We start from the raw sequence: 25809 nt of genomic DNA, 5'->3' as shown, positions 1-25809 counted from the left end.
ATGCAATTTCATTACCTATAACATATAATAGACATACAATTACACAAAGGCTGTATGTCAAAAGCCTTGTACAGGTGAAACTTGAAAAATTAGAATATTGTGCAAAGTAATGCAACTTAAAAGGTGAAACTAACATATGAGATAGACTTATTACATGAAAAGCGAGATATTGCCAGCCTTTATTTGTTATAATTTGGATGATTATGACTTATAGCTTATAAAACCCCAAAGTCACAATTTTGAGGTCCCCTTTGCTCAGGGGGTATGGATTAATTAGCTGACTAGAGTGTGACACTTTGATCCTAGAATATTGGCTTTTACCTATATGTTCCTCTGTCCCAGCCCCCCACCATAGACTCCACCCTGTGACCACCCAAATATCTTCTCCCATCTCTTGGACAAGAGAATGTTGTTCAACTGCTTTTACAATGTGCCCTTCCTGCCTTAGATATGCTAACAAGGGACACACTGCTACTGGAAATACTGAATGGGTGAATACCACTGGGCCCAATTATTAGGAATATTTGTGTGGTCATCAGGATGAGGTTCTTGCATTCAGGAATTGCATTTATGCAGCTTAAAATTGAGCACAGTAATACCATGGTCAGTAAACCATTTACCAGTGGTTTTGGCACTGTGAGCAGGTGCCAGGTCGTGCTGAAAAATGAAATCTTCATGTCCATAAAGCTTTTCAGCAGATGGAAGCATGAAGTGCTCCAAAATCTCCTGATAGCTAGCTGCATTGACCCTGCCCTTGATAAAACACAGTGGACCAACACCAGCAGCTGACATGGCACCCCAGACCATCACTGACTGTGGGTACTTGACACTGGACTTCAGGCATTTTGGCATTTCCCTCTCCCCAGTCTTCCTCCAGACTCTGGCACCTTTCATCCGAAAAAAGTACTTTGGACCACTGAGCAACAGTCCAGTGCTGCTTCTCTGTAGCCCAGGTCAGGCGATTCTGCCGCTGTTTCTGGTTCAAAAGTGGCTTGACCTGGGGAATGCGGCACCTGTAGCCCATTTCCTGCACACGCCTGTACACGGTGGCTCTGGATGTTTCTACTCCAGACTCAGTCCACTGCTTCCGCAGGTCCCCCAAGGTCTGGAATCGGTCCTTCTCCACAATCTTCCTCAGGGTCCGGTCACCTCTTCTCGTTGTGCAGCGTTTTCTGCCACACTTTTTCCTTCCCACAGACTTCCCACTGAGGTGCCTTGATACAGCACTCTGGGAACAGCCTATTCGTTCAGAGATTTCTTTCTGTGTCTTACCCTCTTGCTTGAGGGTGTCAATGATGGCCTTCTGGACAGCAGTCAGGTCGGCAGTCTTACCCATGATTGCGGTTTTGAGTAATGAACCAGGCTGGGAGTTTTTAAAAGCCTCAGGAATCTTTTGCAGGTGTTTAGAGTTAATTAGTTGATTCAGAGGATTAGGTTAATAGCTCGTTTAGAAAACCTTTTCATGATATGCTAATTTTTTTAGATAGGAATTTTGGGTTTTCATGAGCTGTATGCCAAAATCATCAATATTAAAACAATAAAAGGCTTGAACTACTTCAGTTGTGTGTAATGAATCTAAAATATCTGAAAGTCTAATGTTTATCAGTACATTACAGAAAATAATGAACTTTATCACAATCATAGGCGTGCGCACGGGGTGTGCCGGGTGTGCCTGGGCACACTCTAATAGGTTCGTCACCTCCATGCGCACTGCCCCCCAGCCTATTTCCCTGTCTGTTTTGCTGGCTGCCGCCGCCCGCCGCGCTGTCAATTCATTTACAATATCTGGCTGTGGGCGGGCGGCCGGCCGGCGGGCGGTAGCTAGTATTCAAATAGGGGGCGGAGTCCCGGACCCGGCGGAGGCAGAGAGGGAGTGCGTGCTGTGCGGCGCAGGCTGAGTTGACGTTGACGTCACGTCACGCTGCATCTGAATAGTAGTACCCTGCCTGCGCGCCTGGCCGTCTGCTAGCTGGTGAGGTGAGGGCTGGGCATATAAAAAAAGTAGTATGTACCCCCCCCGTCCCACAGTGCTACGAATCCTCTGTTGTCGCCTGTATTATCCTGATACCCCTCAGTTATATAATATATCTGAGGGGTATCAGGGTAAATCATACAGGGGATAATATAACTAGGGGTATCAGGGTACATGAGGGGAAATATAACTGAGGAGGGCTAGGCTACTATCAGACATTATACAGGGGTAAAATAACTTATCTTACCCCTCACCCCTGTATTATGTCCCTGATAGCCCTCCTCACTTGTATTACCCCTGTATAATGTACCCTGATAGATACCCCTTAGTTATATTACCCCCTGTATAATGTACCCTGATACCCCTCAGTTATATAATATAACTGAGGGGTGTCAGGTTAAATTATACAGGGCGGGGTAATATAACTAAGGGGTATCAGTGTACATTATTATACAGGGGGTAATATAACTAAGGGGTATCAGGGGACATTATTATACAGGGGTAATATAACTTAGGAGGGCTATCAGGGGACATTATACAGAGGAAATATAACTTATATTACCCCTGTATAATGTCCTTGATAGCCCTCCTCAGTTATATTACCCCTGTATAGTGTACCCTGATACCCCTTAGTTATATTACCCCCTGTATAATTTACCCTGATACCCCTTAGTTATATTACCCCCTGTATAATTTACCCTGATACCCCTCAGTTATATTACCCCTGTATAAAGTCCCCTGATAGCCCTCCTCAGTCATATGTCATCCACAGATCCCCCATAACAGTGTGTCATCCACAGGTCCCCCATAACAGTGTGTCATCCACAGGTCCCCCATAACAGTGTGTCATCCACAGGTCCCCCATAACAGTGTGTCATCCACAGGTCCCCCATAACAGTGTGTCATCCACAGGTCCCCCATAACAGTGTGTCATCCACAGATCCCCCATAACAGTGTGTCATCCACAGGTCCCCCATAACAGTGTGTCATCCACAGGTCCCCCATAACAGTGTGTCATCCATAGGTCCCCCATAACAGTGTGTGATTCACAGATCCCCCTTAAAAATGTGTCATTCACAGATCTCCCATAAAAATGTGTCATTCACAGATCCCCCAAAACAATGTGTCATCCACAGATCCCCCATAAAAGTGTCATCCACAGATCCCCCAAAACAATGTGTCATCCACAGATCCCCCATAAGTGTGTCATACACAGATCCCCCATAACACTGTGTCATCCACATATCCCCCATAACAGGGCACCTGCGCACTATGGAGAGACTGAAAGGAGGGGAAGATCCGTGGAAGCAAGCAGAGGACGGCACAGCAGAAGACTGAATAGCTTCTTTTGTAAGTAAATTATTTTATTATAGTGCTGAAACTGCTTTAAACTCTAAAGAAAAGTTTTGGAGAGTGTTTCTCTCTTTCTCAGGTATGAAGCAATACCGAGGAAGAAAGGAAAACTCTTGAAAGCTTGTCGTCTTTTAAGTATTAGGATAGTACAATAAAAAGGTACCCCTGCATACCGCAATACTCTCCTATTTTGTAATCTTATTTATATATACTTATTTAGTTTTTTTCAGTAGTATGATTATATGGTGGAAATTATTAGTGCCCCCCGCCCCCATTTTTGACTGTGGTATATTATGTGCCCCCCCCCCCTATATATTGTTCCTAGGTGCAGAGGCGGAGTCACAGCAATGCTAGGGTGAGGCCCAGCCTGTGTGTATATGTGTGTGTGTATATAATTACATATATATATACACAGTGTGTGTGTATATATATATATATATATATATACACACACACACACATATATACATACATACATACACAAATACACACGTGCGCGGGGCGTGTGTTTTTGTGCTTTAGGGTGCACACCCTAATGCAATAGGCTGCGCACGCCTATGATCACAATATGCTAATTTTTTTAGAAGGACCTGTATATATATATATATATATATATATATTTATATATATGTATCTGCAAGGGTTGTGTGTTGCTCCTGGTGTATCTGAAGGACTGGAGGAGGTGTGATAATACACAGAATAGTCAAGTTATATGGGAAACAAGGGCAACATGCTAGGAATAGAATAGATGGAAAACGGAGACAAACATAAATCTCCAATTTCCAATAAGTAAAATTCCCCTCATCAGCCAGCATACCTTACAATGGCAGCCTTGTGCACTATGAGATATTCAAATCTAGCTCTCATCTGACTAAGAGCCAGTAAGAGGGCTACTTAAACATAATTGTCCTAATATTATATTCAATAACCTTTCTATACTGTTTTGTCATGTAAACTCATTTGCAGAAAAAAACCTCCCAGGCTGTGAGCTCTGTGCTCTGATTGGACAGCTCTACAGGCTGGGAGAAGGAACGCCCAGGGAGAAACAGGGCAGACTCCTCCCTGGTTTACCGATAGTAGCAATTACCATACAGCACAGGAGAAGGTAACGGGCCACAGCAGGCGAACGGAGCGGTACCCAGGGATAATAGTAAGTGCAGTGAGATCCCAGGGCGCCGCTCTACACGTCCAGATAGTTATCTTACAATGTGCGGACCCATGAAAGGTCCTCTTTAAATAGGAACTTTTTCCTTTCTGCTGTAGGCTGCAACATAGCTCTCTGTAGTCTGACTTTGTCTTTCTCCTGATCTGTAGCTTTGTCTTGATCTTTGTCTTTATTCAGGGAATCTTTCTTCCTGACTTTGGAGGCATTCAGCTTAGGCCTCCAGGCCCAGCAGACAGGCTCTGCTGCCTGGAACACAGCCTTCCCCCTACAGGAGGTAAGCTATTCTACACAACCTGTCCCTAAGGAAGGGAAGGCTAGACTCAACCTATCCCTTAGGAGGGTAGGTGAGACTGACCTTCACTAGCTAAATTCCTCCCTCTCTAGAGAGGGCTAGAATGGAAAGACAAGTTCCAGTCTATGTAAACTAGCTCTGCCAATGTTGCCGCCATCTGCTGCTGAACCAAGTACATTACACTTTTAGGCTACATTCACACAAACGTATTTTTGGCTCTGCATCCGTTCCGCAATTATGCGGAACGGGTGCGGACCCATTCATTTCAATGGGGCTGCAAAAGATATGCAGACAGCACACGATGTGCTGTCTGCATCCGTAGATCCGTTCCGCGGCCCCGCAAAAAAGATAGAGCATGTCCTATCCTTGTCCGCAATCACGGACAAGAATAGGCATTTCTATCATAGGGCCGGCAACATTCACACGCCGGTATCCATGTTTTGCGGATCCGCAATTTGCAGACTGCAAAACAGATACGGTCGCGTGAATGTAGCCTAACAGTATTTGCAAGGAAATATATATACACATTATGCAGGATATGGCAATAAATTTGTCCAAAGAAATGGACATGAATCATGAGGGGCAGAAATGTGAAATGATGGGGGGAGGCAAGAAATGGACATGAATCATGAGGGGCAGAAATGTAGATTTGCTTGTGTTGACAAAAATCCTTGCACCGGCCCTGACTTCGGGGGCGCAATCCCGCGAGACCAGTGACCTGCAGAGGTGGGTCTCGCGGGATCACGCGCCGAAGACACATGATCTTGGCAAGAGCCAAGGCAATGTGGACCTGGAGCACAGCGAGGAGCAGAACCTGGTGAGCACCCCTGGCAACCGCACTCTGACAACCTGCACTAGGGTGTCAGAGGCTGCAGGACAGTGACTGGCAGCAGGGTGGCACACACTTGTGTACAGGGGTCAGGGCACACCTGCTGCTTGACTAGGGGCCATAGATTCTGACTGGCACAGGGTGCCCAGCAGTGGCACATGGAGCCTAATAGGTGGCACAGACTGTCTATAGGGCTATGAATGGTACAGGGTGCAGGACAGTGCCAGACTGGCAGAGGGCACAAGGCAGCATACTGTTTTATGTTGCCCTGGTGGCACAGGATTTCAGACAGTGGCTGAATGGCGCCTGGTAGTGAATAGGTGGCACTGCTCGTGTTTGGTGTGCCAACCTGCTGAACAGCGCAGAGTGATTGGCATCACTGGGATGGTACTAGGTGGCAGACAATGGCTGGATATTATATATACATGACCATAGTCAGACTGGCACAGGGTACACGATTATAGTTAAATGTTGGATGCAATAGGTAGCTGAAAAAGGGGAGGGTAAAAGGGTGTGGTCAATGGGCGGAGTCAAGGGGCAGCAAAATTTGCTTTTGCCTAGGGTGGCAAAAATCCTTGCACAAGCCCTGCGCAGCATCCAATCGGCAGGGCTATGGAGCAGAGCTGGCAGGAGACAGCCCATGCAGTAGATCCAACAGAAGACAAATGGCACTGTGCTTTCCTAGAACTGTTAGCATCACGTGGCTGCGGTATTACAGTGGTCAACATTCTGTTTGCCACTGCTCAGAAGCTAGCGGCATATCCCATTAATATGGCACCACTATATGATGGTATCTATTATGAGACAGCTGCTATAAGATTTATTAACACTGAATAGCCCCTTTAAAGTCTAGGCTCAGTCCTGTGACTGCATACACACAATTTAAAAGGATCATCTCACAAAGGCAACCCCTTCTCTAAAGTGGGGTTGAGCTGTGATTCCACGCACAGCCGTTATACAATGTACGGCGCTGTGATTGATGCACTGAGAGAAAGCCGCGGCGCTCACAGGAACACTTGTGCCTTCTCAAACAGCTGATTAGCGGGGGCCTGGTGTCTGAGCCCCACCGATCAGATACTGATGACCGATCCACAGGATAGGTCATCACATCAGTATTAAAATCTTGGAAAACCCTTTTAATTGCGAGAGTCTTGTGAGTGCCGTGGATTTGTACATGGGGACTCATAGTAGCTGGCGCTGCCCATTTAAGTTTCATGCAGTAGAAATGTAGTGTAACATGCCCAGCATTCAAACAGAATGAAGTACATGGAAGGGTTGGTTCTGCCACTGTGAAAGTTTCCATTACATAGGGGCTCCCAGCTCTGGCTCATGAATGGGGACCTTTCTCTACAAAGTCCATAAGTTCTAACAAGGTATATAAAAATTTCCCATAAAAATAGAAGGGTTAGCACTTATTCAACCACTTGAATCCTCCTCTCTGCCACTGGCTGGGTATATAATGAGCTCTGAGTGGTAATTAATGCTGTGAGAGTCAGGTACTCATGTACCCGGCCATCTTCAGCACATGCCCTGCTGAATTCAACTGCTGTGGCCCGTACCTCACCTCATAAGCCCTCTGCTCCATAGACAACTGGAGGAGGAGGACAGAAGATGGTAGCTACTGGAGGAGGAGGACAGAAGATGGTAGCTATTGATGGTCACTGCAGAGGGACAGCTTTTGGGGCAATATATTGTGCTACACTGTGTTATTTGGTTCTGCTGGGATGGTATTTTGCACTATGGTATTGTTGAACCCGCCTCCTTGTGTTGCCCCGCCTTCTGTTAATTTGGACCCGCCTACAAAATGGGGCTACTTTTAGTTTTTTTTTCCAGGGCCACTTTAAGTTCCCAGTCTGCCCCTGCATACTGTATTTTGGCTCTTTATATTATAGTGGCTTCATTTTAAACGTAGGCAACAATGAGCATTAGATGAAATAACACAGACTCAGGATAAAAACAAATATACGGTAACTGTGTGATGACGCCAAAGAAAATTATCCTGTGGTGACCACTTTATTGCAAGTGGTTCCAGTTTTCATAACCTCCAAAATGATATTGCACACCCTTTTTATACCCTTCCTTTTTGAGCATACGTTAGGTTTAAGCAACAGATTAGCCACACTTCTACAGTTTATTGAAATAATATCCATAGTGTCTATGCGTATGACCATGACGGAGAGAAATACATGAAAGCAGGTTTTCTCAGAAATTGATTACTACTGTTTTTGCTTAGAGAACATTATATTATCAGTCAGCCTGATCTGGTAGGGAAGTGTAACATGTAGTAATATATGGTTATAGTCATTTTTTGGGATAAAAGTTTTTATACCACAATTGTGATGTAAAAAAGTTGCAAATTATGGTGCATGTCAAATTTGCACCATACTTTTAAGCTTCTCTCCACTTTTCTATAATGGCGAAAAAGGGGGACAGGACTTAGTGGGAGAGGTTGGGGCTTAGCACTGCCCACCGTATTTACTGTAACGTCTTGCAGAAACTGGCGTACCGGCCCTGGCTAGTGTAGAGTTGAGTTTCTGGTACATGGAGGGGCAGAGATGCAAATAATTTATTAAGAGGCATCAGCCTCTTAACAGATTAGGTGCATCTTACTCCAGGAGATCATAACTGGCGTTTCCATCCCCAATATGTTGTATGGGGTTTAGTAGCATTATATCACTTGTATCTTTAGCAGCGCATGAACAGCTGCTGTTCCAGTAGCGGAAACAGAACCTCTGCGCTTACACCGCTACCCAGGGTAGTGGCGCAGGCGCAAGATTGTCAGGGCAAGATATCAGTTTTCTCAGATCCTCCTGATAAGATGCTGCCCACAGATTACACAGCATTTTCATGGTAACAGGTTCTCTTTAAGGAGACTTCTGTGTACAGCATAGAGTATATTTCCAGTGTTAGATAAGGTTAAAATAACAATAGCTTACTAATGTTCCTGTGAAGGCCATTACTACTGTACGTATCTTCCAGTACCTCCCAGCTCCAGGGATCTCTGCTCACATACTATTTACCCTCTCACCTTTCCAGTTTGTTTTTCGAGATCACTAAGTGGTGGTTAATGGCTCAGCTAAATCTTTTAACAGCTCTCTATTAATCACACTGCCCTACAAATGCGGAAGATCCTGCTCTTGTAGGATGCGATCACTGCTGCCAAGAGGTAGTCAGTATATTGAGTCAGGTGTATAGTTTGAAGCTCCTGGAGTCTGTGCAAATATCAGTTTCAGGGAGCCTCCATAACTTTTACATGCAGTTTTGCTCAATGACATCATGTGCATTATAAAACACATACGTGTTTTGTAAAGAACATAACAGGCCTTCTATAAATTTATGTGAGGCCTCTGCTGTACCTCCTTATACCTCTAATTTCATACAGAGGTTTTTCCTGAAGGATGCCATAGTCTGGATTATTTAGAGATGTCATAAAACGCCCCACGTATGTTACACGGGGTCAACAAATATTGTACTAACCCAACCCATCTTACTCCCTAAAGTAGAGGCTTAAACTACCTACCAAAATCAGTGGGTTTAGCCAACAGCCATCTAATGGGTATGGTCAACCTGGGTTCTGGTGTATTGAGGGCTGGATGGTCTCTCTGCCACCAATAAGAACAGTCAGACTACAAGTGACATTTTTGGGGAGCCTTGTCATAGATTTTGCATTTGGCCCATAGTAGCTTCACGTTACTGCAAACACTATTGATGCTACCTAGGAGAACAGCAGCGCCATGAAGAAACAATATATAAGCACAGGGTCTCAGAACTTACCATACTATTCAGAATCTATGAATAACAAGACATACGTTTATCATATAAAGGAATAAATGTTTTGGGATGATCAAAAATGGTGGAAAATCAAGTCAGTGACATAAATCGTTAGGTTCACTAAAGAAAATCTGCCAGCAGGATCCTCACAAAAAAAATCAGGCCTAATGAATCCTAAAGATGACCCTGAAAAGCATATGTTTCTTAAGCTGATCCTTGTGCCATCTGAGAGAAATCAGTGCTTAAATTCATATGCAAATGATGCTTAAGTGCACCAAGGGTGGGCCCTAGCCATTTAGTGCACCTCAGCTCCTCCAATCTGCAGCACGGGACACTCCCGTCTCCTCTTGATCGACAAGGCCAGGCATCAGCATCGTCATCTGGCCTGGCAGTTTAATCCTGCGGCTGCATCTACAGTTTAACCCCACTGCATGCGGTAGTCATCTGTGTGGAGGGAAAGCAGAATTATATGTACTGCGCATGTGCCGGGGGTGGACTGTATGGCTCAGGTGTGGTATTACAGGGCAGGCTAGATGATGCTGCTGATGGCAATCTCAATCAAGTGGAAGGCGGAGTGTCCAGTTCTGTAGAACAGACGAGATAAGATACACTGAGTGGTTAGAATCCCCACATCTCTATAATTGCGCAATAAAGGGGTTGTGCGGGTTCAGAGCTGAACCCGGACATATCCCTTTTTTCATCCAGGCAGCCCCCCTAAGGGGAGCATCAAAGCATTTTATATAAACTGTTTGTATATATTTATAACACTGCTAGGCGGAGGTGGGTTCACTGCTAGGCAGAAGCCTCCGCCTAGCAGAGACCCGGTATGTCATCGAATCTCCAGAAAAAGCCCTTGCCCTGTGTGATTCAGCGCAGGACAAGGGAGAGCATCGGGGCGTGAAATGAGGGACTTCCTGGGTGAAAAAGGGGATATGTCCGGGATCAGCTCTGAACAAGGACAACCCCTTTAAGAGAGTTATGGTTTTAATCAGAAGGGTCAGGCCACTAGACCTGGTTTATTAGGATCGATGTTGCTGACAGATGCTCAATACCAAAAACAATGTGTAAGAAAAATATACCCTGAGGATACTGCACTTGAGTCCTTTTTTTCTTTAGACTACCTTAATTCAGATTTTGTAATGTGGTGTAATACAAAGACATACTACAACCATAAAGGTAAAAACTACTAAAACTACTTCTATAGAATCCACATTATGAAACCACATGTAACAGAAGCTCTATCAGACTATTTACATGTGCTATTTAATACGGAGGTTTTCTTTTTGAAATTAATAGAGAAATACAACAGTAAAATCTTAACAAAAGAGTGCCAAAATAGGGCATGTGTAAACTAGGCCTGACAAAGGGCTGTATATCCCAAAAATTATCGTATGAACAAAGACCAACTCTTTATATTCAGTTCAGGCATAAATTATAAAGCTCAAAGCCATGGACGGATTAAGTGCATGATAGGCCCGGGGCTGTCTCACCAACTTGGACCCCTCCCTCCATTTTAGTTTAGTTTTAGTTTTTTTATGAAGAGGCTGCAGTGCTTCATAAGCGCCACAGTCTCTTCCTAGGCCATATGACATCTTCAGACTAAAAAAAATATCCCAAATTGGGTCCTAAACTGAAAAATGTCGCCAAATTTAAAATACATATAATTATAATAAAAAAGACATGGAGGAGAATACAGCACCACATACCTCTTACATCCAGTGACATCTCCTGTCATGTAGACCTTCTCTTTCCTCTTCTCCTCCATTTGATCCAGACCACCATGGCAAATTGTTTCAGCCACATCTCACCTCTACAGTTTGTAACACAGACACGTTAGCTTTCTCAATTTTTCCATCAACCTCCCCATCCTGGTGTCCCCACAGTGTCATCCTGCTGCCACCCCCAATACTGTGCCCGTTGTGCCCCCCAATGCCCCAGGTACTATACTGCTGAAAAAATAGGGACCCTAATAGACATAATTGGAGTCATTTATCAAACTGGTGTAAAGTAGAACTGGATTTCCAAAAGAGCTGTCAAAAATGAATGGTGGAACCTGGTTGGCTGCTATGGCCAACTAAGCCAGTTCTAATTTACACCAGTTTGATAAATTACCCCAAATGTTCCTATAGTGTCCACAGCAGCTATAATGTCCTCTAGAGTGCCCCCATTAATAATACCACCCTCTATTGTGCTCCAGGCAATATTCCCTGTATAGTGTCCCCAAAAATAATAGTATTGCCCCTACAGTGCCTCCCCAATAGCAACACCCCTATATAGTAATTTGCACCACACTGCCCCCACATAGTAATCCCCCATAGTAATTTGCCCCCACATAGTAATTTCCCCCAAACTGCCCCCATATAGTAGTTTGACCCCACACAGTAATTTCCCCTACATAGTAATTTCCCCCACACTGCCCTACATAGTAATTTCCCCCACACTGCCCAATATAGTAATTTTCCCCCACATAGCAATTCCCCCACACTGTCCCCACATAGTAATTCCCCCACACTGTCCCCACATAGCAATTTCCCCACACTGTCCCCACATAGCAATTTCCCCACACTGTCCCCACATAGCAATTTCCCATACTGTCCCCACATAGCAATTTCCCCACACTGTCCCCCATAGCAATTTCCCCACACTGTCCCCACATAGCAATTTCCCCACACTGTCCCCACATAGTAATTTCCCCACACTGTCCCCACATAGAAATTTGCCCCCACACTGCCCCACATAGTAATTTGCCCCACACTGCCCCACATAGAAATTTGCCCCCACACTGCCCCACATAATAATTTGGCCCCACACAGCCCCATATAGTAATTTGCCCCCACATAGTAGTCCCTCCCATAATAATTTGCCCCCACATTGCCCCCACATAGTTATTTGCCCCCACACTGCCCGATATAGTCATTTGCACACACATAGTAGTCCCTCCCATAATAATTTGCCCCACACTGCCCCCACATAGTAATTTGCCCCCACACTGCCCCATATAGTAATTTTCCCCCCACATAGTAGTCCCTCCCATAATAATTTGGCCCCACACAGCCCCCACATTCCCCCCCGATGTACTCGATGTCTCTTCACTAATATGTCTTCCTGTGTGTCCCCCCCACATGTCCCCCAAAGTAGGCACATGAAATAAAAAAATAAAAAATGAAAAAAAAATTAAAAGCTAAATACTCACCTATGTCCAGGGCCAGGCGCTTGCTCGCAGAGGAAGGCGGGATGAGGCAGGCGTGCACACGTGACAGTGCTGTGTCCCGGCACAGGCGTGCGATGACGTCATCATGCCCGCCTGCGACGGGATTTCACTACCGCATAGGCCTCAGGCCTACTAGGCCTGAAGCCTATGGCAGTGATCAGCGACGGAAGTTATATGCGCTCCCGTGCCCCGCCACAGTATGTAGGCGTTGGGCCCCCCAGCGGTTCTGGGCCCGGGGCTGTCGACCCGAACGTCCCTATTGTAATCCGCCACTGCTCAAAGCTGCACCAAAAAGGCAAAGCCAAACTGCAAGTTTAGTGCTGTGTGTGAACTACAGTATATGTAATTTATTTATCACAAAAACATTATAAAAAATATGTTTAATCTAAAACTTGATTTAAACAATAGATCATTTTCTGATGACACATTCATTGTGTCTGATAGCATTCAGGGCGACAACTAGCTATTTGTCATTAACTACTTGGTATTCTTAATTGGGAGTTCTATTATAAAAGATAATATGTCATCAGAAAATGACCTTTTGTTTAAATCAAGTTTTAGACTAAACATTTTCCTTTCTTTTAGAATTTTTGGTGATTTTTAAAGCCTACCTGGGCCATAGAACACAATAGGACCTCAATGACTGCTATGGGAACGTTTTCTAGGTATACTCTATGATCTGTGCAGAGGTCTGATATTAATTTATCTTATTCAGTTCAGACATTAGCCTCACACTGTCCCCAATAGGGCTCACAATGTAAGTTCCCTATCAGTATGGCTTTGGAGTGTGGGAGGAGATCAGAGTACCTGGAGGAAACCCACACAAACACCAGGAGAACATACAAACTCCATGCAGATGTTGTCCATGGTCAGATTCGAAAACCAGGAGCCCAGCATTGCAAGGCACCAGTGCTAACCACTGAGCCACCATGCTGCATATTAGTATCATAGTGGATCCTGTGTTATCTATACAATTGTATATACAACTGGAGGAACTCTAGAGGCCATTGTTAGAAGAAGTCCAGGCAGCATGCTGAATGTAGGGCTGGTTTGATGTTGTGTCCCACATCTCACCACCTAAGCCCCCTCACGGCCAGCCAGTGGAAGTTTTTGGAGCTGTATTTTCTGCTGCTGGCAGTATTTTGTGATGGGCTATGGTATTTGGCACTGTTGGGATGGTAAAATGTGCCACAATATGGTACTGTTGGCCCTGCCTTCCATAAATTTGGACCCTACTACAAAACAGGGCCTTTAGTATTTTTTCCAGGGCCACTTTAAGTTCCCAGGCCGCCCCTGCTGAGGTTCTTCTGTTAAATTCTGTAGTCATCTGTTTAGATTTCATATGTATTGTGCTATTCTCCTTTAGGCTATGTTCATATCTGTGGAAGAGGTTTTGGCAAAAATAATGTTGCGCAGAATGATATTTTTTCTGGCAAAATGCCGGTTGTCCTAGTGGAAATCCGACACGCCCCATTGTGGTAAATAAGATTTTTCAAGTGCTGGCAGCGTCCTATGCTGGAATGGAATACCAGAATCTGACCGCAGATATACATCTAGCCTTACAAGCAATTTTTGTTTAACTTTACACTTGGCTGGCAAAATCTTGGCGAGCTGAAAGTGGGAAATTATTTGTTTTCATTGCATCTGATTCTTAAAGGGCATCTGTCAGCAGATTTGTCCCTATGACACTGGCTGACCTGTTACATGTGCACTTGGCAGCTGAAGGCATCTGTGTTGGTCCCATGTTCATATGTGCCCGCATTGCACCACAATTGCAGAGAAAGCAGAGCCACCAGGGGTAACGGCAACACCCTCGTTGCTCCTAGAGACTCTTTTGCATATAGTAAAACATTAGGGGTCATTTATTAAGACCGGCATTTTAGACACCATTCTTAATAACCCCTATATCTGGCGCAGGCCTCTACATAAGTTTGGTGCATCCAGTGCCGGTCTAAATGCTAGACAGCTTCCGAGCTGGTTTACATGAAGACCATTTTCTATGCCTAAAACAGTTGAAGAGAATAAAGAAGGGACCTGCTCACTTTTTTAGACTTGGCATCAGTGAGGAAAAAGTCGCAATCTGCGCCAGAACTACGCCTAAGATAGTCGTATTTCTGGATAATAAATGACCCCCTTTTCTTAGCAATACGGACACATATGAACATCGGACCAACACAGATGCCTTCAGCCGCCAAGCGCACATGTAACAGATCAGCTAGTATCATAGGTACAAATCTGTTGACAGATGCCTTTTAAATAGATTTTAAACCAAAATGCATCATATTCTGCTGCATTTTAAGCTAAATTTTAGGCCCAGTCACGTTAGTAAATTTGGCTAACGACTCTGGACATCCAGCACCAGATGGAGCCTGTATGGCTGCTCACTGGAGCTGTGCGGCTCCGTACGAGGTATGTGACTCCTGTAAACAGCCACACAAGATGTTCACCAGAGCTTTGCTTCTACATGAGGTAATTGTATTATGAGCAATTCCCCGATATATTTCTATCTTCTGAATCATTCTCTTTAGAAACAGGAGAGATTCTGGTAATAGGCAGGATCGGATATAACTCCTGGCTGCTGCCATATGTCCGTACGGCTTCATACATCCACTATTTTGCAGATACATGCTTGTTCTGTATATCTCCCTAACTCCTATTTAACTCAATAGAAAATTTTAATTCTATTGAAAAAGGTGACCAAGATCCCTTTGGTCTTGTCGTAGGTGAAGACCCAGGTGCCAAAACCCCACTGAGACTACTTTTATCAGCTAAACTTGATGCCTCTTATTCCTGTGCCACCGCCTGCTGTAGGTTCTGTTAGACCCGGCTATTCATCTATTCTCACAGTAAATCTCATCAGTCACAATACTATAGCAAAGTCAATAGAAAATAGTTGCAGTAAAGTATCACGACAGATGGCGAGTGTATATTTTATGCAAAAAGAAATTAGTATAAAAGTACAAGAGACAAGGGCCGTTACCTGTTCTGCAGCTGCAGCTGGAATGTCTGGGTTGGACTCCCTGTAAAAGGATTATGTGTATTTGTGAAGGGGGGCAGGCCCTGCCTTGGTTGTCACATACTCCTGCCCTCCCTCAGTGTCACCTCCCATAGCCAGAGGCAGCAGCAGCGCCCTTATCACATGAGTATAGGGCTGGGCACAATGTGGGCACTGATTAAATTCGGTCCCCACTGGATATACGGAAGAAATGTCTGCAGTTCAATGGAGTCCTTTATTATTATTATACATTATTACTATTATTATATTAGATTATTTGATTTGATTCATACGGCACTAATCAACGTACACTATAGGTGTTGGAATACAGGATAAAAAAAATCTCAGGGACCCCAATGAGTGATGAAGTCTTTGTATAGTATCCTTAAAAAAACAGTGGACTCCAGAATATGTCACTGCTGGGTTTAAGAATTTTAGGAATTTTATGATCTTTTATGTGTAAAGCACAAATTTATGCAGTGCCATTCATTGCATAATGATGTAAGACAGGGGCATTTTTATCCTTTTTTACTGCCCAAGGACCATGGTACAGATGATCTGTATTGTATGGATGTAACATGTACTGTTTGTACTGATCAGATTGAGGTGTTTCTACAGTGTCCATGAGAAATAAGACTTTTTATAGTATGCAAATTACCCCCTAAGTGCAACAAGAGCGATGCCTTTGCACCCAGAGGCTCCACTCCCTGTCTGCTATGCGGTGCCCGCACTGCTGTGACAGACAGGGAAAACATATTCACACCTGGCCCTAAGGTTTATGGGAGCACGTTCACCACATGCACAGTAAAGGGATGGAGATTGCCCATCTGTCCGGCGGTCTCCATCCCTTTACTGCACATGTGCCTAACGTGCTCCTGCAAAACTTCAAGGCCAGGTGTGAATATGATTTCACGGTCTGTCCTGTATGTCACAGTGGTGGGGGTGCAGCATAGCAGACAAGATGGAGAGCTTCTAGGTGGAATGGCACTGACCTTCTTGCACATAAGGAGTGATTTGCCTATTATAAAAAGTCCTTTTCCATACGGAGAGACCAGAAATATCATCAGACTCTGCAGACAAGCAACGATCTACAATGGTCGACCGTTTTACATATAATAAATCAGTATGGCATCCCTTATGCGTGGCATCTACAATGCTTGCAAACTTTCTAGAAGGTATACCACAAGAGGCCTTTATGGGCATGGCCAAAAATACTGTCCATGGTTATATAGATAAAAATGGGGTGTGGTGTAAGAAGTGGCTTAAAGGGGTTCTCTGGAATTTTGATATTAATGTCCTATCCTCAGAATAGTCCAAAGAAAGAAGATGGAGGCAGCATGACCGGTAAAACATCCCTTTATTAGGGGAACCGCCAAGTGAACAGCGTGCAGGGGTTGTGACGTTTCGGCTGCTTCACAGCCTTTATCAAAGGCTGTTTGATAAAGGCTGTGAAGCAGCCGAAACGTCACAACCCCTGCACGCTGTTCACTTGGCGGTTCCCCTAATAAAGGGATGTTTTACCGGTCATGCTGCCTCCATCTTCTTTTTTGGACTGTTCATGAAGGAGCCCTGATGAATCTTGGACTCCAGGTAGGCTGCTGCATACCGGATGACCTCAAGCTCTGGTGAGTGCGATTCCAATACTAATTTTTCTGTTACTATCCTCAGAATAGGTCATTAATACTAGATCAGTGGAGGTCTGAGTCCTGGGACCCCCATCGATTAGATGTCCAAAGAGCCCACGGTACTCTGTGAGCGTTAGACCTCTTCCTAGGCCAGTGACATCACTGTACATCGGTCACATGGCCTAAGGGCAGCTCATTTGGGCTAAGCTGTAATACCAAGCACTGCCACTATCCAATGGATAGCACTTTGATTGCTAAGCTGCAAGAATGCCACCATGCTCACCTGGAGGTCCATTGATCTAATATTGATGACCTATCCTGATGTCTTCCGTTTGCTTTCTGCATCCGTATGTCCGTTATGCAAAAGATACAAGATGTCCTATTCTTGGCCACAAATGCAGATCACAGAGCCATTGAAGTAAAAAAAAAAGGAATGTCACATGGACGTCCTCTGTATTTTGAAGATCCACGTTTTGCAGACCGCAAAACACATATCCGCCGGATCCGCCGATCTGCCGCTGACTGAAAGCATTTCTGAGACGGATCCGGATCGTCTCACAAATGCATTGCAAGGACGGATCCGGCATTCCCGTATTCTAATATTCCCGGCGCTAATACATTCCTATGGGGAAAAAATGCTGGATCCGGCGTTCAGGCAAGTCTTCAGTTTTTTTCGCCGGAGAAAAAACCGTAGCATGCTGCGGTTTTCTCTTTTGCCTGATCAGTCAAAACGACTGAACTGAAGACATCCTGATGCAAACTGTATGGATTACTCTCTATTCAGATTGCATGATAAAACTGATCAGTTCTTTTCCGGTATAGAGCCCCTGTGACCGAACTCTATGCCGGAAAAGAAAAACACAAGTGTGAAAGTACCCTTACTGGAGCATGCAACAGTATTGGTACAGAAGCAGTCTGCATATTTTACACTAAAGATCCGGTATCGATCCAGTATGGACAGGAGTACAGTGTAACATGGGAACTTTACAGATATTCGTGTTTTGTGCAACTTATTTGACTCTATGTTCTGGGTGCTGGTAAACATCTGGGTTATAGCACTAATAAAATTACCTAAATAGGGCTAAAGGACTTAAAGGGGCTGTCCAGGCTACAAATATTGATGCCCTATCCTCAGGATAGGTCATCAATAGTGATGAGCGGCATGGTCTATATTCGAATTCGCGATATTTCACGAATATTTTGTAGAATATTAGGGAATTCGAGATTATTTTATTGAATGTGAAAAATTGGCAATGTAAAAATCGCATAATGTGAATCCGTAACGCGAAATACAGGCGTCGGTCACTTTGGCAACATTTTTCAAGCTGCTAGAAGTTTCATGAGTTTCTCCTGAGACTGGAGAAAATGGTTGGCACGGCAGAACATTACAAAATGCGATTGCGCTAATCAGCAGTGATTAGCATATTTTTTCGCACTACGTGCAACTTTGCATTTTAGCAAGTCTGACTACAGATTACTGATTGGTGCACTAAGTATTGTTGTGATCTTGACATTGCTTCCTTCTCATTGGCCCACAAGCAAGAAGCAGAGAGGAATCGTGTGTTCAGATGAAAAAACATTTCAGAATATTCAATATAATAAATATATAGCACTATATTTCAAATATTCGCGAATTCTCGAAGTGGTGATATTCGCGATAAAATTTGAATATTCACGCTCAACACTAGTCATCAATGCCCGATTGGTGGGGTCTGACTTGGAAAAGTCTCCTTGGAGGCTGAGACGTCACATTGTGTTTCGGATGAAGTCACAATTACATCCATTATCATTGCTTTTCCCCCCTGAGGATAGGTCATCAATATCTGTAGCCTGGACAACGCCTTTAAAAAAATGATGAAAGTAACTGTGGCGAAACCAACCTCGCCACTGGGTTTTGGAGAGGGCTGTTTAAAAGCCTCTTGCCTCAGGATTATGGCCCATAGTAACTTTAAAGGAGAAGACAACCAGCCGCACAGCTTAAATCTGTCTGTGGAGCTAATAGTATTGTATTTGTGTATTCTGAGTGCCATTCACCTAATGATATGCACTCAGACTTGAGCTATCTGGGGATATGTTAAATGTCTGTGTTTGCTGTGGGGGTGTGACATTGTGTGTTTAAATGGTGATATCTGTCCTGTTGTCTCCACATGTGTATTGGTGATCTCCCTTTGTCCTGAGAGATAATTGGATTGCCCTCGGTTGTCTCTGGGACAGAGAGGAGGAAACCATGATGCATTGTGGGGATGTGTTGTATCTGTTCTGTGTCGCAGTCTCCCTTCTGGTCCTCTAGGGGGCGGGAACGATTGGTTGCTGTATTTGCATTGTGTGTTGTAAGATATTGATTGGTTGGATTTCCAAACCCTGTGGGCAGTACTATGTTTGTTTTTTATGAATAAAAGGGGCTGTACCTGAAGCGCAGTCAAAGCACTGCTTGACCCTCAACACGGAGCCTTGTCTCGTTATTGGGGGGATTCCCTGTATGCTGTTGGAGACTGATTGCCAGGAGTGTAAGCTGACTGATACGCTTTTCCTGTTCGTCTGCTGGCAGCTTTTTGCGAGGTTCCAGTTTGGAGTGCTATTTTGTATCCAGTTCGGGAGTTTGGTGTTCTGCAGTAGCTGTGCCTGTCTCTCAGAAAGGGGCATATCGCCTAAATGGATTTTAACCCCTTGTCTGCTGAAACGGTCCGTTACAGTAACCATGCAACAAACTTCTGTATAAAAACACACACAAAAAAAAAATGGTTGTAAAAACCATGGTTGTTTTTTACAAGCCAAAGTAAGACATTGAGGCTTATACAGCATTTACTGTATGAATGTCCAATAAGAATAAAGACAAGGACAACTGTATAGAGGAGTAAAAAGCCAATTTTATTTATAAATAAATGGTGCTATTATTATTGAGATATTTTTATATTTATCTATATTTATCTATCTATCTATCTATCTATCTATCCTATTAAAACCTATTTATCGTCCATGTTGATCCAGAGGAAGGTGATAACGCCCTGGAAGGAATAGGACAATTGTCCTCCCAATAACAAGGGGGGATTTTCTTTTCTGACCCCAAAACCCAGTATCAAAGGCTAATACGTGACTTGTGTGATATAAGGATAAGGGCTCATGCACACGAACATAAGGGCTCTGTGCCCATATTGCAGACCACAAATGGCGGGTCTGCAATATACGGGCACTGGCCATGTGCATCCGCGCTGCGGATGAGGCACCCATTAACTTGAATGGGTCCCCAATCCACAAGATACAGTAAAAGATAGCACATGTCCTATCTTTTGCAGAACGGAGGAACGGATCAGAAGCCCACTGAAGCACTATGAAGAGCTTCAGTGGCCTTTCGGGCCCATGCCTCCGCATCACAAAAAATAGGACATGTCCTATCTTTTCCGTATCTTGCGGATCGTGGACCCATTCAAGTTAATGGGTGCCACATCCGCAGCAGGGATCGCTATTTGTGGTCCGCAGCACAGGCACAGAGACCTTATGTATGTCTGCATGAGCCATAAATGGAAGAAGCGTGACATATATAGAGTTAATACGGTTGAAAAAATACATAGGTTCAACCAAGGGATAGGTGGGTACGCGAATCCCAGAATGAAATGAGACTCAGATTTCTACACGTTTTCATAAGCATTAATGTTGTTTACTTTTAAAAATTCATCTAAACCCTTTTTAAAAATGTCCACTGTTCCTGCTGTGACCTCGTCCTGAGGTAGTCTATTCCGTAGATTCACAGTTCTTACAGTAAAGAAGTTTTGACGCTTCTGGAGACTGAACTTTTTCTTCTCAGTAGGAGGCAGTGCCCCCTTGTCTTTTGAGGGCATTTTACATGGAACTGTTTTCCTCCGTATTTTTTGTATGGCCCATTTATATACTTGTACAGGTTAATCATGTCCCCTCTTAGATGTCTCTTCTCAAGACTAAATAAATTCAGTTCTTTTAATCTTTCTTCATAGCTAAGACCCTCCATGCCCCTTATCAGTTTAGTCGCTCTCTTCTGTACTTTTCCCAGCTGCAGTGCATCCTTTCTATGGACTGGACAACTGCAATTTCTTTTGACCTCACAGCACATGTCGACATTTACTATATTAGTGAACTAACTGATGGTCCGACCGGACCCATTTACGTCTTTTGTCATGTGCTGTTATAATTAGCTAAAACATTACTTTTATTTATTGTTACTGTCACGACTATGGTCATGGTCGTGACTCCTGAACCGCATGCTGTTGCCGGCGGTTTGGTTTCGTTGTTCAACCACAGGTGAGGGCCGCTAGTATGTTGCATCACTTGTGGTTGCCGCTGGCAACATGTTATTTTGGATGTCGCAGTATTGCAGCCTGAGCTGGTGCTAAGCTGCTTGCTGCTATGTTCATGCGGTTGCACCTGGAAACCTCTCTTTATAGGTTTGCCTTTTATCGGTGTGCACGGGCTGTTACATGTTTTGTGTGCACTTTCCCCTTTAAGTGGTTGTCTTCCCTTCCCTGGTGTGAGAAGGGTTAATTCCTTCCTAGTGTGTGTGCACTGGGTGTGTCTGAGTGTGGGTGTGGCTAGATGGGCTGTAAAGCCTCTGTTGAGACCTGATGTCTGAGGGGTACTCCAGCCTTGTAGTAAGCTGGAGGCGCCCTCCTGGTCTCTAATACCAACTGCCAGTGGGGGCCACCCTTCTGGTCATAAATAATACCTTGTCTGATGTTATGTAGATGTGTATGTGGTTGCTTGTTTATTGCACCTTATGGTTTCCTGGTTTCCCATGTGATGTGTGGTGTGTGCTGTGTCCTTTCTGTTGTAGTGGACAACAGCACTTGTACATGGGTTCCAGGCTGTGTGTCTGTGGCAGGTAGGTGAGGTTTTAGTTTCCACGTACCTGCCATTGCCATAAGTTGTATTGGTTTCCCCTTATTTACAGCTTGGCCATTTTAGGCTCCTCTTTCTCCATGTCCAGGAGGAACAGGTAGTCTACCCAGCTCCTAGCTTAGGGACCTGTGGAGGGTTAGTAGGGTCCCGAGGTTCCAGAGCATGAGTCCTCCTACCTTCAAGGTCGGCTCATGCCGCTAGGAGTTAGGGTCAGATTAGGAAAGCTTAAGGAGGTGACCTGCTCCCTAATTCTGTCTTCCTGGCCGAGTCATGACTACCATCATCAGGCATCGCACGGCTGAGGGTTTTCCCCATCCTCAGCCGTGACAGTTTCCTTTTAAAATCCCTTATGAGTTAGTACTAATAAGTCATAGACACATTAAAACTATCAGTGGCCCGGGTCGCTCCGTCTTTTTTTCTGTGTGCCAATATTGTTGCTGTTACTTCACATTAAATGACTGGTGCCAGTACTAGTTACACCCTATGATACCTGCACGATCCTCTGAAGACGCTAAGTGACCAGCGAAACATGTCGGGATGCAGTGTGTATGAGTGTCTATATTTTTAGGTATAGTGGCAGCGAGGGAGCTCCGTAACAGGAGTTAATTACAGCTAGTATAGGTAATAAGAAGAAGAGAGTTACAAGCCGCACATAGGCTGTAACTAGAGGGTCTGGTCGGACCATCAGTTCACTTTCTATGGACTGGTGCCCAGAACTGGACTGCATATTCCAGATGAGGCTGCACCAACGCTTTGTAAAGTGGTAATATTACATCCCTGCCCTGCGAGTCCATGCCTCGTTTAATGCATGACAATATCCTGGTGGCCTTAGAAGCAGCTGATTGACATTGTATGCAGTTATTCAATCTATGATCTGATTCTACAAGGACACCCAAATCCTTCTCTATAAGTGACTCTCCCAGTGTTACATCACCTAGGACATATGAAGCACAGAGATTATTACTACCAAGATGCATAACTTTACATTTATCCACATTGAACCTCATTTGCCAAGTTGATGCCCAATCACTCAGAGTGTTTTCAAGTCAGCTTGTACTGTGTGGACATCTTCCATAGACTGTACCTTTCTACACAGTTTAGTGTCATTTACAAAAATAGATATGGTGCTATTAATCCTGTCTTCGATATCATTAATAAATTAATAAATTAAATAATAGAGGGCCCACCACTGAACCTTGGGGTCACCACTTATAACCTGGGACCATTCTGAATAGGAATCATTGACCACAACTCTCTGGACATGGTGCTTCAGCCAGTTTTCAATCCAATTACAAACTATACTTTCCAAGCCTATAGAACTTACTTTATCTATTAAATGTCTATGGGGGACAGTATCAAAAGCCTTTGCAATATCCAGAAACACTACATCCACAGCCGCCCCTCTGTCCAGGCTTCTACTAACCTCTTCATAAAAACAAATCAGGTTAGTCTGACAACTTCTGTCCTTGGTAAACCCATGCTGTTTATCACTTATATTATTATTTATAGTCACATACTCCTGTATATAGTGCCTTAAGAGTCCTTCAAACATTTTTCCCACAAATTAAATGAAACCAACTGGTCTATAATTTCCTGTGAAGGACCTAGATCCTTTTTTGAATATGGGCACCACATTTGCCTTGCGCCAATTGTAGTGTCCCACTAGGTAGGGGTGGGCACTACACAAGGGTCAATTGGTGTGCGCGTTACTCCTACTCACAAGGAACAGAAATGTCATATTTAATTCTGCATTTAATGTATGTTTTAATGTGTTGTTATATGCAATGTATCCCTGTATGATGCAACAGCAGGCCTAGTTGGGTGTAGTTAGACATCCCAGACACTAGAGGGAGATAGGGAGCCCCTAGTATAAATGTCCAGGCCCAGACAGGGAGAGTGAGTGCAGAGTCAGGAGTCTGAGAAGACAGAGGTTAAGAAGCCTGCTCCTGACATGCAGCTGGATAGCCCTGGCTGCTAGTGATGTCCAGGAGGCTGTTGAGAAGCTCCAGCCTGCCTGAGAACAAGAGAGCCTAAGTTAGCTCTGAAGATACCCCAGTTGCAGGATCCAACCTCCTGGGAGAAAACCACAGTTATCCACCTTACAAGAGAAGGCGATCCAGGGTAAGCTAAGTGACCCTGATGGGCAGAAGACATTAGGAAGTGTAGCAAGAAATCTAATACCCGAGGAAGAAAGTAACCAAGGATTTAAGCCACCCTTTTAGGCATCCGGGCCTTGGGAGATATAAAGCCAGAGCAGGAGTTCTAGAAAGGACAGTGTACATTGATTCTGAGGAAAGGTACAACCTGCTGCTGAGTGCTTGTGAAGTTACCCTCTGCGTATCTTGCATGACTATTGCCTGCCATATTGTGAATAAGCCTACTTGTGGAACTGTGATACAAAGACTGTACTACTACCTGCTGTATAAAGTTGGATTGTTCAGTAAAGTTACGTTTGGTTCACTATATACTTGTGTACCTTCATCATTCCAACCACCAACCGGCGTGCCACCGTCCAAAGGCACTGGCGTCACGAATACCACAGGGACCTTGCCCCAGGCACACAAAATACCTGTAACATCCAGGGCACCTCATCCACCATCAGGCCTGGTCCCTATCTACAGAGCGTGCCCCAGAGGAACCGTGTCTACCTCTCCTTCACTGCCACGCGCCTGCCCAGGGTTCTTCAAATATAGTGAGTACCCTCGATTGCCCATAACCGTGACCTCACTTCGTCATACCCTGCAGGTCTGGCGTGTTGCACAATCACTTGGCACTATACCAGTACCTAGATAATCTTAAAAAATTATAAACAGGAGCACAGCAATGACTGAACTGAGCTCTTTAAGCACTCTTGGGTGTAATCTATCTGGACCCAGGGCCTTGTTCCCATTTACCTTATTTAACTTATCTTAGGCTACTTTCACACTAGCGTTTCGTGCGGATCCGTCATGGATCTGCAAAAACTGATCCGTTACAATAATACAACCATCTGCATCCGCCATGAACGTATCCGTTTGTATTATCTTTAACATAGGCAATGGGGGATGGATCCGTTTTCTATTGTGCCAGTTTGTGTCAGAGAAAACAGATCCGTCACCATTGACTTACATTGTGTGTCAGGACGGATCAGTTTGGCTCCGTTTCATCAGACGGACAGCAAGACGCTGCAAGCAGCGTTTTGGTGTCTGCCTTCAGAGCGGAATAGTGACTGATCGGAGGCAAACTGATGCATTCTGAGCGGATCCTTTACCATTCAGAATGCATTAGAATGCAAACTAATCAGTTTTGGACCGCTTGTGAGAGCCCTGAACGGATCTCGCAAACGGAAAGCCAAAACGCTAGTGTGAAAGTAGCCTTAGACCAAATCTACAGTGCCGAAGGCACACTCGGTTTCCCGTCAGCCGCAGACCTGCTGCTTAGCTTCAGGAGCGAGGATCTGTGTTTGACCTCGTTCCCAGGGCGGCTTTGCTAGCTGGGAGGCTCCCTGCTCCTAGGTCTGCCTTGAGTGCCGAGCTGATCACTCGGTGCTCGACTGGTCGGTCTGTTGGTCATGTGACGCTGGCCACGTCACATGACCCTCACTCCCCACTATAAATACAGGCAGCCTGCTGGCCACAGGTTGCCTGTTAATTTCTAGGTTCCTGGCTATTTGTTGGACTACTGAATACTCGAATACTCACCTGATCCTGTTCCCTGACGATCCTTTGCCTATTCCTCCTGTACTGCGCAT

General features: G+C 44.6%; 1 protein-coding gene across 9 annotated transcripts in view; it reads right to left on the bottom strand.

Moving 5' to 3' along the window:
* Nucleotides 1-15609, bottom strand: part of MLPH (melanophilin) — an 86299-nt gene extending 70690 nt beyond the window's left edge. For 8 of the 9 annotated variants that reach the window (XM_044304081.1, XM_044304083.1, XM_044304087.1 and 5 more), the window contains exon 1: nt 15574-15609. The gene's annotated coding sequence lies outside the window, so the exon portion shown is untranslated. Of the gene's footprint in view, nt 1-8547; nt 8564-15573 lie in introns of those variants that run through there. The other variant, XM_044304082.1, reaches the window with a different exon arrangement.
* Nucleotides 15610-25809: the final 10200 nt, after the last annotated feature.

This window comes from Bufo gargarizans, chromosome 8 (assembly GCF_014858855.1).
Source record: "Bufo gargarizans isolate SCDJY-AF-19 chromosome 8, ASM1485885v1, whole genome shotgun sequence".
Lineage (NCBI taxonomy): Eukaryota > Metazoa > Chordata > Amphibia > Anura > Bufonidae > Bufo > Bufo gargarizans.
Note: the sequence above shows the minus strand (reverse complement) of the source record. Positions and strands in the feature narration are given on the sequence as shown.